Source organism: Pyrus communis, chromosome 6 (assembly GCF_041283825.1).
Source record: "Pyrus communis isolate YQ-2024b chromosome 6, ASM4128382v1, whole genome shotgun sequence".
NCBI classification, from domain to species: domain Eukaryota; kingdom Viridiplantae; phylum Streptophyta; class Magnoliopsida; order Rosales; family Rosaceae; genus Pyrus; species Pyrus communis.
The window spans coordinates 21,130,193-21,142,438 of NC_142570.1; the positions used below are offsets into that span (position 1 = coordinate 21,130,193).

General features: G+C 37.1%; 1 long non-coding RNA gene across 1 annotated transcript; it reads left to right on the forward strand.

Annotated features, from left to right (window-relative positions):
* Positions 1–7,320: 7,320 nt before the first annotated feature.
* LOC148696434 (uncharacterized) lies at positions 7,321–8,399 on the forward strand. Its single transcript, XR_015963494.1, has 2 exons — positions 7,321–7,403; positions 8,185–8,399. It is a non-coding gene; the product is annotated as an uncharacterized LOC148696434 (long non-coding RNA).
* The last annotated feature ends 3,847 nt before the right edge of the window (positions 8,400–12,246 follow it).

Here is a 12,246-nt window from a genome sequence, read left to right on the forward strand (position 1 = left end):
AAGCTACGTTTTGTTAGCTGGACATTTATTATTATTCAATACTTTTTTCCATATATTTTTAATTGTGATGATGTCCCGTCATTAGAATTATCTTAAAAGCATATAAATTTTAAATTTTAAAATTTTGTCTGTCAAAAAAAAAAAAAAAATTGACTTCACAAAGTCCAATTTTTCTTTTTTAGACCAATCAATTTGGCGGGAAATCATGCCAAGTCCCATTTTTGTGCTGACTTTGGGGCATGTGATTTGATTTGATTTTATTTTGGAGCATGTTTATTCGTAATAAAGTTATTCACTAAATGATTTGAAATTAGAAATGACGTTGATTTCAATTAACTGTTGACGTTGTTTTCGGGAAAAAGAAAGATTTTATGTGAGGAATTTTTATTTTGGAGTTGGTTACAATACATATAGGGGGCGTTTGTTTGCCCTCACTAACTCGGACTGGACTGGACTGGACTAGCTATTAGTCCAATACTGTGTTTGTTCCATGCTGGGACTAACATTAATGAGACTAAAGGGGACTAGCATGGACAAAACCCTTCACTAAGAGGTCTTAGTGAGACCCGCCAATAACCATGGGACTAGCTAAAACTATCCTCTATTTCGCGTCATTGTCATACTCAACGACCACTCTCAATAGACTCCTCGTCATCGCCGATCATCTAGATCAATCATTAACTTCCCGACTCGCTTTTAGATCCATTTCACAACCAACTTTCATATAAAATATACCAAATTGAAGCTGGGAGTGACAAGATTACGATTTTACTTGAATCGAGGCCAAAATGTGGTCGAATGTGGCCGGAAAATGACCTGGAAGTCTCGGCCTGTTTGGGCTTCTTCAAATCCATGACAAATTCGAGCATGCAAAGCTAAGATCTCGGTCCATGGATGGTGATGAATTTTTTGGTGATGCTAACTTCATCCAATTTAATGAGGGTTGGCCAAAAAACACATCGGGAAATCTGCAACTCGTCGGGAAAATTGGAGCTGTGAGGTTCCGTTCGAACAACGCATAGCTAGAGAGGGAGGGAAGACAGAGAAATAGAGACTGGAATCAATAAGGAGTTTGACCAGGAATGAGAAAGAGACATGAATTGAAAGGTCTAAGAGGAAAAAACGAGGGAAAGGGTGGGACGATGAGAGAAGAGGAAAAGAGTGGGACGGAAATGGTAGGAAAAGATGGAGAAAAAGATAAGATCATAATAAAATATTAATAATTTATATATTAAATAAAATAATATTAGAATTTGTTATTATCCAGCTTCTTAGTCCAATACAGCATCAAACACTTCACTAAGTTAGTCCAGTTTAGTCTAGTCTAAGCCAGTCCAGCTTAGTCCTTGAAGCTAATCCAGTCCGAGATAGTCCGGCGCAACAAACGCCCCCATATGTAATTAACATATTTGGAGTGTGTTTGTTTCACATTCTTAGGTGAGACTAGACTAGACTAATTACTAGTGTAGTCCCATGTTTGGTTTGCACATGAATTAGGTTTAATGAGATTACACATGACTCACTTGGATTATCTTGTTCGCTAGGAGTTCTTAGCCAAAACTCTCAAATTATAATTGGAGTTTTCAAATTTCAACTTTTTCTGCATTCTCACTATTGTTTCTTCATATGATCAACACCTCCTGATCTCTAGTATTTGTCATGAAGTGGACTTGACATAAATTTCAAAAGACGAGATCCCTTGCCCCCTTAACTTTCCTTAATCTGTTGAGGCGGGGTTGAGTTTTAGATTCGACTTTAGCTTTGCTTATAGTCGTGCCCTGTTTTCTCCATTCCCTTGGCTCTGATGGAGCATGTTCTAATTGGTTCTCTATTGTTATTGTCTATGCATCTGGCTCGGTTTATTTTCTAAAAGCTTAAGTCTATGTTTCTTTCTGTTCTTTTTTTTTTTTTTTCAAATTGGAAATGTTGATGTTTCTTAATGTGTTTTGGTGTTGTCTTTGATGTATTTTGCAGTTGTCGTAGTGTAGGCAGATAATGCTTCAGTTTCGTATTTTTAGTTTTCTTCCTTTAGAGGCATCTAGTCCTTACCATTGTGTCATCGTGTTTTATTAGTCAGGTATTGTTTCCTATTAAAAAATTGAAAAGTGAGAGAAGTTGTTCATTTATGTCTTTCCTACTTTCTTTTCTGGCCATGATACTTGGTGTTGTACATTTCTTGATGATTTCTTTCATACGAAATTTATAAAAATAGAGTTGCATGCCACGTGTGAGTTAGCAATTAGGGCCATGACTCTGAGTTCTTTACAAAGGAAGATACTCAACTTTGCTCTGTTTTATTTTCCTTGCTATTGCTTGATGTTTTATTTTTGTTGTTGTTGTTTGATGTTTTGGTTCTCCTTATATCATGAATTCTTTTGATCTAGTTCATTTTATAGCATAATTACTTCTTTTGTCAATGCCTTTAATAATAGAGATATTATATATATCATGTCTTCGTTTTTTCCCTTTTTTTTTTAGTTTGAATAGATATGGATCAAAGGAAGCTTTTAGTGATCTTTTTGTTAGAGATGTCTCATTTAGAGACAATTACTGCTTGTATGATTCTTGTGTTGATAATGCTAAAGGCCAAACAGAGATATGCCAAAAGACGTACTTTGACTGACCATTCACTTGCTAGACGAGAGATTGGTTTGTGTTATCTGGATGGTATAATAAGGAATAGTGATACTAAATACGTCAACGAATTAAGAATGGATATAAAGACTCGTGGTATATTATGTGATGTACTTTGTCGAGATTGGAGGGTTAAAAATGATAGTTTGGTGTCTTTAGAAGAGCAAGTGTGTATGACCTTACAAATACTAGCACATCATACTAAGAATCATAGTATTGGTGGTAGATTTATTGGTCATGAGAGGCTATAAGTATGTATTTTAATAGTGTGTTGCAAGGAATTTTGCGATTACAAAGTATCCCACTAAAAGCTCATCAGCATATGCCTAGTGATTCTACGGATCATAGGTGGCGATGTTTTAAGATATATGTGTTAATGATAATATTTGTTTGAGGTACTGCAGATCATAGTGACATAGTTAACGAACTTAAAGCAATAGGTCTTTCTCCTATGCATCAAATTGAGAATCGACTCTTATTCTGAAAGAAAAAAAAAACCACAAAATGTGGGAGTGTTCAGGTCAATAGATTCCGAACTCAAAAAAGCGTTCGTCCAAAATCTTTTAAGCGACAAAGCAAGCAAATGATTATATTATGTGGTGCCTTTTGATATGGATTTTATTTTGCTAATTGTACAACCTTAGGTTCTGGCTTCCAACTTAGTCTTGCACTGTGAAATATTTTGCCTAATGTTGACTAGTTTTTTGTGAATCATGGAGATCTACTTTTGAATGATAATATTGTAGTTAGCTATTGCAAGTATGTTGCAAATTATTGTAACTAGCGTATGTTGTAGTTATTGTAAGTATGTTATTTGGTTTTTGATTTGCTGGAAAGTTGTTGGCTTTAATGGAAAGCAAATCTAGTATAAGGTTGTTTGCCAGTTTACAATAAGCAATTAACTTTTTTATTCATTTCTTTTCAAACTTGGTGTCTGGATTTCAAGTTGAACAATTAAAAAAAAAAAAAACAAAACAAAAAAGATAAGTAGGAAGCATCCAAAATTATCTTTTTATACAAGCATTTGTACTGTTAAGCTGATGACAGTTTATGTAAAAGAGCATTTAAGGTCAATTTCAAGCTGGACAATTAAAAAAAAAGAACATAAATAGAAAAAAAAATAAATAAACAAACATTCACATTCCAATATCAAAGGACTTTTGAGTATGTTTAGGGAAATTCCAGTATCAAAGAACAAGAAAGGGTTAAGTCTCACTCTCATCCAATATTGTTAATTTTGATAATTTCTTTAAAATACATCAATAATTTAGTTCCAGTCCGAGCATGCACCAAAGTTGTGACGACCCGTCCCTAATTTCTGTATAATTTCTCCCAGAGTGTGTAAATTGACTTTTATGCCCTTGTTAGCCAAGTGAAGTGGATGTACTTTTCCTGTTATCGTGGTTAAATTTTATTCGTCGTTACGAGTGTGCGTTAAATTATTCAGTGTTAAAAACACTGTTTTTGATGAGGTACGGTAGATTTCTTTTGATTTCATGTGTACAAACCTTATCACTTTTTTTCTTTAAAAACTGACCCATGCTTTACTCACTTTCACCAACCAATTAGACTTTCCCTCAAATCCCTCACAACTAATCAAGTCTTTTCCCTCATTTCACTCCCACCAATTAGAAATCACCCTCATTTCTCTCCTCAGTCAGATTTCATTCTCACTCTCTCTCTTCTCCTTCTCTCTCCCTCTAACCCGTACTTTACCCTTCTCTGCAACAAAGAAGAACAACACCAAATCTTCACAAATTGAACCAGTGTCCACCACCACCGTGCTCCACTCGACCTCACTAACATAACCATACCAACCGATCACAAGTTGGTTGGTCTTGCTCCGACGAGTTTCAGGGCGAGTTGCAAGGTTTTAGGATATGAGGAAGCTTTTACAAAACTCCTTAGGGTCCCTAGACTAATTTTGGGGTCGAGTTGATGTTGAAACCAGCAAGTTCAAAGAGTCAAATTTTAGGCCGAAAGCTTTCGAGGCTTTTTCAATCCTTTTCCATCCACCTTTCAGACTTTTAAGAGGTATGATTTTGTTCTCCTTTTCACAAACTTCAAATCCATATAAATTGCATGGAAAATGGTTGAGAAATGAGCAAGTTATGAAGGTTTGAAAATTTTCCAAAAATAGGTGAAAATCCCCAGTTTCTGACGAACAAGACGGCGGTGGACAGTAAGGGTCACCAGAGAAGACGACGAATATTTCATCAGAGTTGACGGAATATTCCTAACATCCGTTAGGGTTCTTTCAGGCGCATGCCTGAACGTGGCCGTGCATGTGGCCGTGGGTTGGGCGGCGCGTGAGGGCACGTCCTGCCTTCGGCTAACGAGTGGTTGACATGTGTGGGTCTATGACTTCGAGTAGAACATTTTTGTATATTCAAACCTTCTATTTGAGCAAGTTATGGGGAGTTTTTCCTAGTTTTTTCGTATATGTGTTAATTAAGTAATTATTATTAGTTGTTTTGCATATAAGGGAGACTTATCCTAAGGACGTACGAGGATAAACGAGGCTAGAGGGCTACAATCCATCGACATATCAGTGAGTAGGTGTTTTGTTTTTGTATATATGTATATAAACTTTATAGTTTCCATAAATGCATTTAAATTGGTTTATGCTTTTATGCCATGATTTATTTAATTTTAAAAATGATGTTATGTGGTTGAGATTTATATATTGTCATGACATATTCATATGCATTTTTCTTGCTCATAAATGTTGCACTGTGTGAATTGCTAAAATAATCCTATGAGATGAGCAGGTAAGTTCAAGTAAGTTTATTATGCTGATTGGAATCATTGAATCATTATGGCATGCATATATTCATGTAGTCCGCTCATCATTGCTGCACCCCGGTGTTAGTGCTCGTCCCGGCCCAGGGTCAGTCCTTCACGTGATGTTCACCTCCCGCACCGCACACTCACATTGGATCCAAGTAGGTGTTAGTCATGTAGTACAGGTCGCATTAAGTGTCTCTGACTCGTAGGTGACCGCGATTATCGCCAATCTTCACATGATCGTAGCATTAGAGTGTATATCTATTTTACACCCAATCCTGTCGTACAGGTCACATTAGGTGACTCTGACCCGTGTGCTAGCATAGATTGATGAGCAAATTAGGTCAGTCGTACAGGTTGCATTAGGTGACTCTGACCGGTATGTTATCATAGATTGTTGAGCGTTTGATTTCACATATGTTACTGTTGTGATATCGTGATTTGGCATGCTTTTGGTTTTATTGCTGAGTTGCATTTGATTTCATACTTATATGTAGTATGATTTTCTGGAAACTATACATGTTTTACAGTAGGGGGTTAGTATGTTCGGACAATAATTGTGTTTTACAAACCTTTATAGTATGTTCGGACAGTAACTGTGTTTTACAAACCTTTATTTTTGTGCCCACTCACACTTCTGTTTTTTTACCCTTCAGGTCCTAGATAGCCGACCTACTCTGTGGACATGAGGATCACCCAGTGATTCTAACTTAACTCTTTTTAATGTAGGGACTGTTTCCAGTTGTGTACTGAGTACTTTTCTAATTTCCATTGCACTATTTGTCATCTATACTCTGAACATTTGTATTCTATGGGTTATACCCATTTCTGCGCACTCATTTTAGTAGTTTAAATAAGTTCTAGTTTCAGTTTTAATTTATCCACATTTTTACATCATTCACACTTTGGTTACGTCATCTTCAGGTGACGGCCAACATGTGTGACAGCCCGTTCCGGATTTTCGAACCGTAGGGGTGAAATGACGATTTTGCCCCTATTATGGTTGTTTCGTTGTGTGGTTGTTTTTAGGTGTTGCTTGGCTGGTTTTGGACCACACAAACACCACACTCACTCACCCTCTCTCCCTGCCTTGTCCCGAGCCCTCTCTCTCTCCCATTCCTATTCTTCTTGTACGGACGATAACCAAAACCATTGAAACCTTCATAGATCGAGGAAACAAATTACATATTCGTGCTCGTGAGGTCCTTGGGAGTTCAATCATACCCATTTCAGGTAAGGATACCTTCGTTTTCACGTCGAACTTGGGATACCCCGATTTGGTCACTGTTCATGCACACATTAATTCTTGTGTTTTTTGGAATTTCAAGCTTGTAGGAAGCTTGGTGAGGTCTTTAGGAGGCTCGGGGTGGTTCGTTTGAAGGTTTTGGATGTCGGGATCATGAGTTTCAAGCTTGGCCGGAGTTGGTGGTGTTTTCCCGGTGAGATTCCATGTGTTTTAGTGCTTGAAAGTGGTATGGATTTGTTCCTCTTATTGTAAGCTTCATTTTGGTACCAATTTTGTGAAATTTGGTTGAAAAACGAAGAAGATACAAGGTTTTGAAGTTTTTCCGGTTTTCTGGCACCGGTAACGGCGCAGGAGTTTGGCTGGAAAAGACGACAGAATATTCCATCAGTTTGGACGGAATATTCCTAACGGCGTTAACGGAATCCGTCAGATTTAACGGAATATTCCTGACGGCATTAACTGACGCCGTCAGTGTGCCAGGCACGTGCCTGCGCATGGGCGGCGCGTGCGGCGTCAGAAAATTTTTCTAAAAATATGGGGATGTTCCTGAGGTTAATTAGATCATGTTGGTGTATTCATACACTCCATTTGAGCATTGTATGAGAAGTTATTTCGTGATGTTGGTTATGTGCTTTAAAATTAACGTTTTTATAGTTGTTTCGCATATAGGTGAGACCTATCCCGAGGACGAGCGTGGTCACTCGAGGCAATGGGGTTACGACCCTTCTACATACCAGTGAGTGGGCTTTTGGTTTTCCGTATATACCTATATACTTATGTTTTTCCCAGAAAGTGAAATGAAATGTTTATACGTTTATATGCCATGCTTATTATTTGCCATTTATTTACGCATTATTAGTCGCATATGCATATATATGTTTGGTGTTGCGGACACATAGGTAAGTGCCAGGTGAGTTATGATTTATGTTTATGTTCAGTAGTGATTTGAGATGCATAGAGAGCTCATAACCTGCACCCCCAGTGTTAGTGCTCCCGCCCAGAGTTGGGCACAGTCTTTCATGTGATGTTCACCTCCTGCACCACACGCTCATCTTGGATCCAAGTTAGGTGCATAGTCCTATCGTACAGATCACTTTAGGTGGTTCCGACTCGAGGTGACCCGCGATTAATCGCCCAGCCTTCACGTGATCGTAGCACTTGAGCGTACTTATTATACACCCAGCCCTGTCGTACAGACCACTCTAGGTGGTTCCGACTCGTGTGCAAGTATAGTTAGTGAGATGGAGACTTGAGCTCTAGATTCAGCCATACAGGTCACGTTAGGTGACTCCGGCTGACAGATTACATAACATTGATTTGACATTACCTGAGCACTTGCATTTTATTTCAAGGCTTTTGGCATGGCATATTTCTGAGCATGACTTATATATATGTATATTCTATTTTTCTGGGAAGTATACAGGTTTTACAGCGAGGGGTTAGAATCTTGTTTTAGAAATGGTTTTTGAAAAGCTTTGTTTTTGCCCACTCACACCTTTTGTTTTGCGCCCCTCCAGGTTCTAGTTGGCTAGCACTTTTGGTGGCTCCCCAGAGGTTTTCCCCGGCATATCTGACAGATTATCACTAGTGTAGGACCACCTTTGGGTGTGTTTTTGTAGTGTTATTTCTCCTGAACTGCATTAGGTCTTTGAGCTCTGAACTTTGTTTTTCACGCTTACGCTTGCATATGTATGTTCTTACTTTGTGTAAAGCTGGTTTTTATTTATTCGTACTTTTATTATTATTATTTTATTAGCTTCCGCACTGTGCACATGGTTACATCACTTCCACGTGACGGCCAACATGTCCTGATCTCGATCAGGGTGTGTCAACATGTGTCAAAACTGGTGAAAGTTTTATTCTCATTATCCTACTTCTTAGTCCGACACTGAACCAAAAGCTTCACTAAGTCAGTCAAACTTAGTCTATTCTAAGTCAATCTAGCTTAATCCTTGAAGCTAGTCTAGTCTGAAATAGTCTGGTGCAACAAACAAACTCTTATAACCTAGATCGTGAGATGCATCCGATGGCCAATAAAATTTAGATAGAGGAATTAGTTGACCCGCAAAAGGAGGAGATGGTTATGTAGAGGAACTGGTCGACCTGCCAAGTATTTTATTTCTTGCACATATGTACCTGCAAGCTCAAAGACGTGGCATCAACTCTAAAAACTAAAGCATTGTTCCAAACAACTTTAGAGAAATATTTAGTTCATCTTAAACTTTTATTTGTGAAATTGCATATTTTTATACTCATTGACAATTATTGTGTAGAGGTGTGTTTCCTTGATATGGAACTAAGAAAAATTATAACTTATTATAAAGTGGATTTTATTCCTATACATAACTCATTCCAAGTTGAGGCCGGAATTTTTATGACTTTAAGGAGGTTATTCCTTTATAGAATACTACTCTAAGAGAGATTTTACTATTTTGGGTAGGGTTAGCATGACAAATCATGGGAGGTGAGGTCGGAGGTGTTTCCACATCCATATTTACTAATAAATTAAATGTTGTATTCAAAATATTGGAATTTACCATTTTGTTCCTAACTAAATAAATGATAATTTTTTGAAATCCTAATTAAGGAGGGCAAAATTTGGTACAGTAAAACCTTTATAAAGTCATAAATTTGGGATCAACCCAATTTTACAACTTTAGAAAGGTTATTACTTAATAGAGGTATTGACTTATTTATCCTTAATGGATATTGTATTTCCTAAATAGGATTCATTGGGTGCCAAGTATTTAATTTCTTGCACATATGTACCCGGATGCTTAAAAGCATGACATCAACTCTAAAAACTAAAGCATACACCAAACAAATTTAGAGAAATATTTTAGTTCATCTTAAACTTTCATTTATGATATTGCTTATTCAGTGTTCGAAAAAGCAATCTAGGTGGTACCTAGGCATTAAGCGGTGGACCGCCGCCGCAATTAGTCACAATCGTTTATGAAATCAGAAGCCTATTAGGCAGCCACCTGGGCAGGATTAGACGGGTTAGGCGGGTCTAGGCGGAACAAGGCAAGATGGATGGGGTTGGGCGAGGCCATGTGTAGGACTTTGCTGAAATATGAAAATCTTTTAAATGCAGAGGAAACGGCAGAAACTCGTGGAGAATAAGATGTTTAAGTTATTTGTTTGATTAATATAAGAGGTATTCATCAAATTCCCCCCTTAACTTGTGACCGTTAGCCAATTTCCCCCCTCAACTTTAATTTTGGCCAATTTCCCCCCTTAACTCTCATAATTAGTCAATTTCCCCCCTCAACTTTAATTTAGCCAATTTCCCCCCTCAACTTTTATAATTAGTCAATTTGCACCCTACTGTTAATTTTTTAATTTGATCATAATTAAACAAGTGTGTGTAAGAAACTAAATAAGATGTATGTTAATCATGTTCCTATATCTTTATCCTATTACAAATAGATTAAAATTTAGAATTTTACAATTTATCATAGATAGTATTATTAGTCATAATAAATTAGTATGGAGTAATTTTATTTGATTTTTGACTATACAAAATTGATAACGAAAAGGATTGATGTGTAAATTTTTGTATGTGAATACAATTTTCTTTATAAAAGTGAAAGCTAAGTTCAAGTAAATTGCAGAGAATCGAGCTTTAGTGAAAAAAATGGCTAGTCTATTCATAATTTTCGACTCCTTATTAAGAAAAACGCATTTTATTGAACTAGGTCTGATCCATAAGTTTAAGATTATTATTTCTTTTTGTTATTATTTCTTCTTCTACATGCTTTAAACCTGATTCATAACTTTTTCTTATAATCAACCCATATCACATACTAATTGTATTATGTTTTTATATATTTTACCCTATATTATGCAAGTGAGTTTATGTTAATTTTAGTACTTTGTTGGAAGTTATTAGAAAGATTGAAAATTAAGAAAAGAATAGATGGAAAATTAAAAATTAAAAAAATTAACAGTAGGGTGCAAATTGACTAATTTTGAGAGTTGAGGGGGGAAATTGGCCAAATTAAAGTTGAAGGGGGAAATTGACTAATTATGAGAGTTGAGGGGGTAAATTGGCCAAAATTAAAGTTGAGGGGGGAAATTGGCCAATGGTCACAAGTTCAGGGGGGAAATTGATGAATACCTCTTTATGCTATGACGTCGTCGTTTTTCAGCCAAAACTAACCTCTTCTAATGACTTTCTTTTTGTTTTTATATTCAATTCTTTTCCTCTAAAGACCCCACCATTTCTTAATCTGTATGGCTTTTGCTTTTACTGTCTCTTTCTTTTCTCTTGTAAGGCCCCACTTTCCCACCAAACAAATAAATATTTATAAATATGTTTCAAAATTAGCAACATTGTTGTAATCTTATAAGCCATTCAATGTATGGATGGCCAACCCACTACAACTCTATATGTTTGTCCACTAATCCACTTGCTACCTCATCCTTCCATATAAAATCACACACAAAAATACAAAGCCTTACGACTGAAAAGAGAGAAAAGAAAGAAGGAAGAAGAGAGAAGCCACAAGGCTTACAGCAGAGAAAAGAAAAAGAGAGGAGAGAATAAAGAGAGTTATCTTTGTAATCTTATTATTTCAGATTATAAATGAAAGCATCACTGCTGCTCCGATGATGTACTCCAGTCACACTGACTGTAGAGGAACCTCGTAAATTTTGTGTTTTGTTTATTTATTCCACTGCACACACCGTCAATTTTACAACAACCATATACTTGTATTTTATTGTGACAACCCATCCCGAATTATTCGTACCGTAGGTGTGAAATGACGATTTTGCCCTTAGTGGTTATGTTGCATTTTGGGGTGTTTGTTTTGTTGGCTTGTTAGCTGCATCTGGACCACACACACACTGTCATCCCTATCTCCTTCCCGTATACTTTCCCTGTCCCATGTCTCTCTCTCTCTCTCTCCCTCTTCTTCTTCTTCTTCTTCTTCTTCTTCTTCTTCGTACGGACAAGTTCCAAAACCCTTGCAAACGTGGTAGATCGAGGTGGAAAACTATATCTTTGTGTTCGTGAGGATCATACGAGTTCAACCATACCATTTCAGGTAGGAAATCCTTTCATTTCACATTGAACCATGGAACCCCAATTATGGTTATTGTTCATGCACACGTGAAATATTGTTTTTTCAGGGAATTTGAAGCTTGTAGGAAGCTTAGTGAGGTCCTTAGGAAGCTTGGGGTAGTTCGTTGGAAGGATTTGGATATCGGGATTATGAGTTTCAAGTTTGGCTGGATTTTGTGAAGTTTCTCCGGCGTGATTTCGTGAATTTCAGGGCTTGAAAGTGGTAAGATTTTGTTCTACTTGTTGTAAGCTTCATTTTGGTACCAATTTCATGGAATTTAGTTGAAAAATGAGTGAGAAACGAATGTTTGAAAATTTTCCGGTTTTCCGGCGACGGCGACGGCACCGGAGGTGTGTTGGAGAAGAAGACGAAATATTTCGTCAGTTTGGACGGAATATTCTTAACGGCGTTAGGTTAACTTTAACGGAATCTGTTAGTTTTAATGGAATATTCCTGACGGTGTTAACTGACGTCGTCAGTGTGCCTGGCACGTGGCCGGCGCGTCTG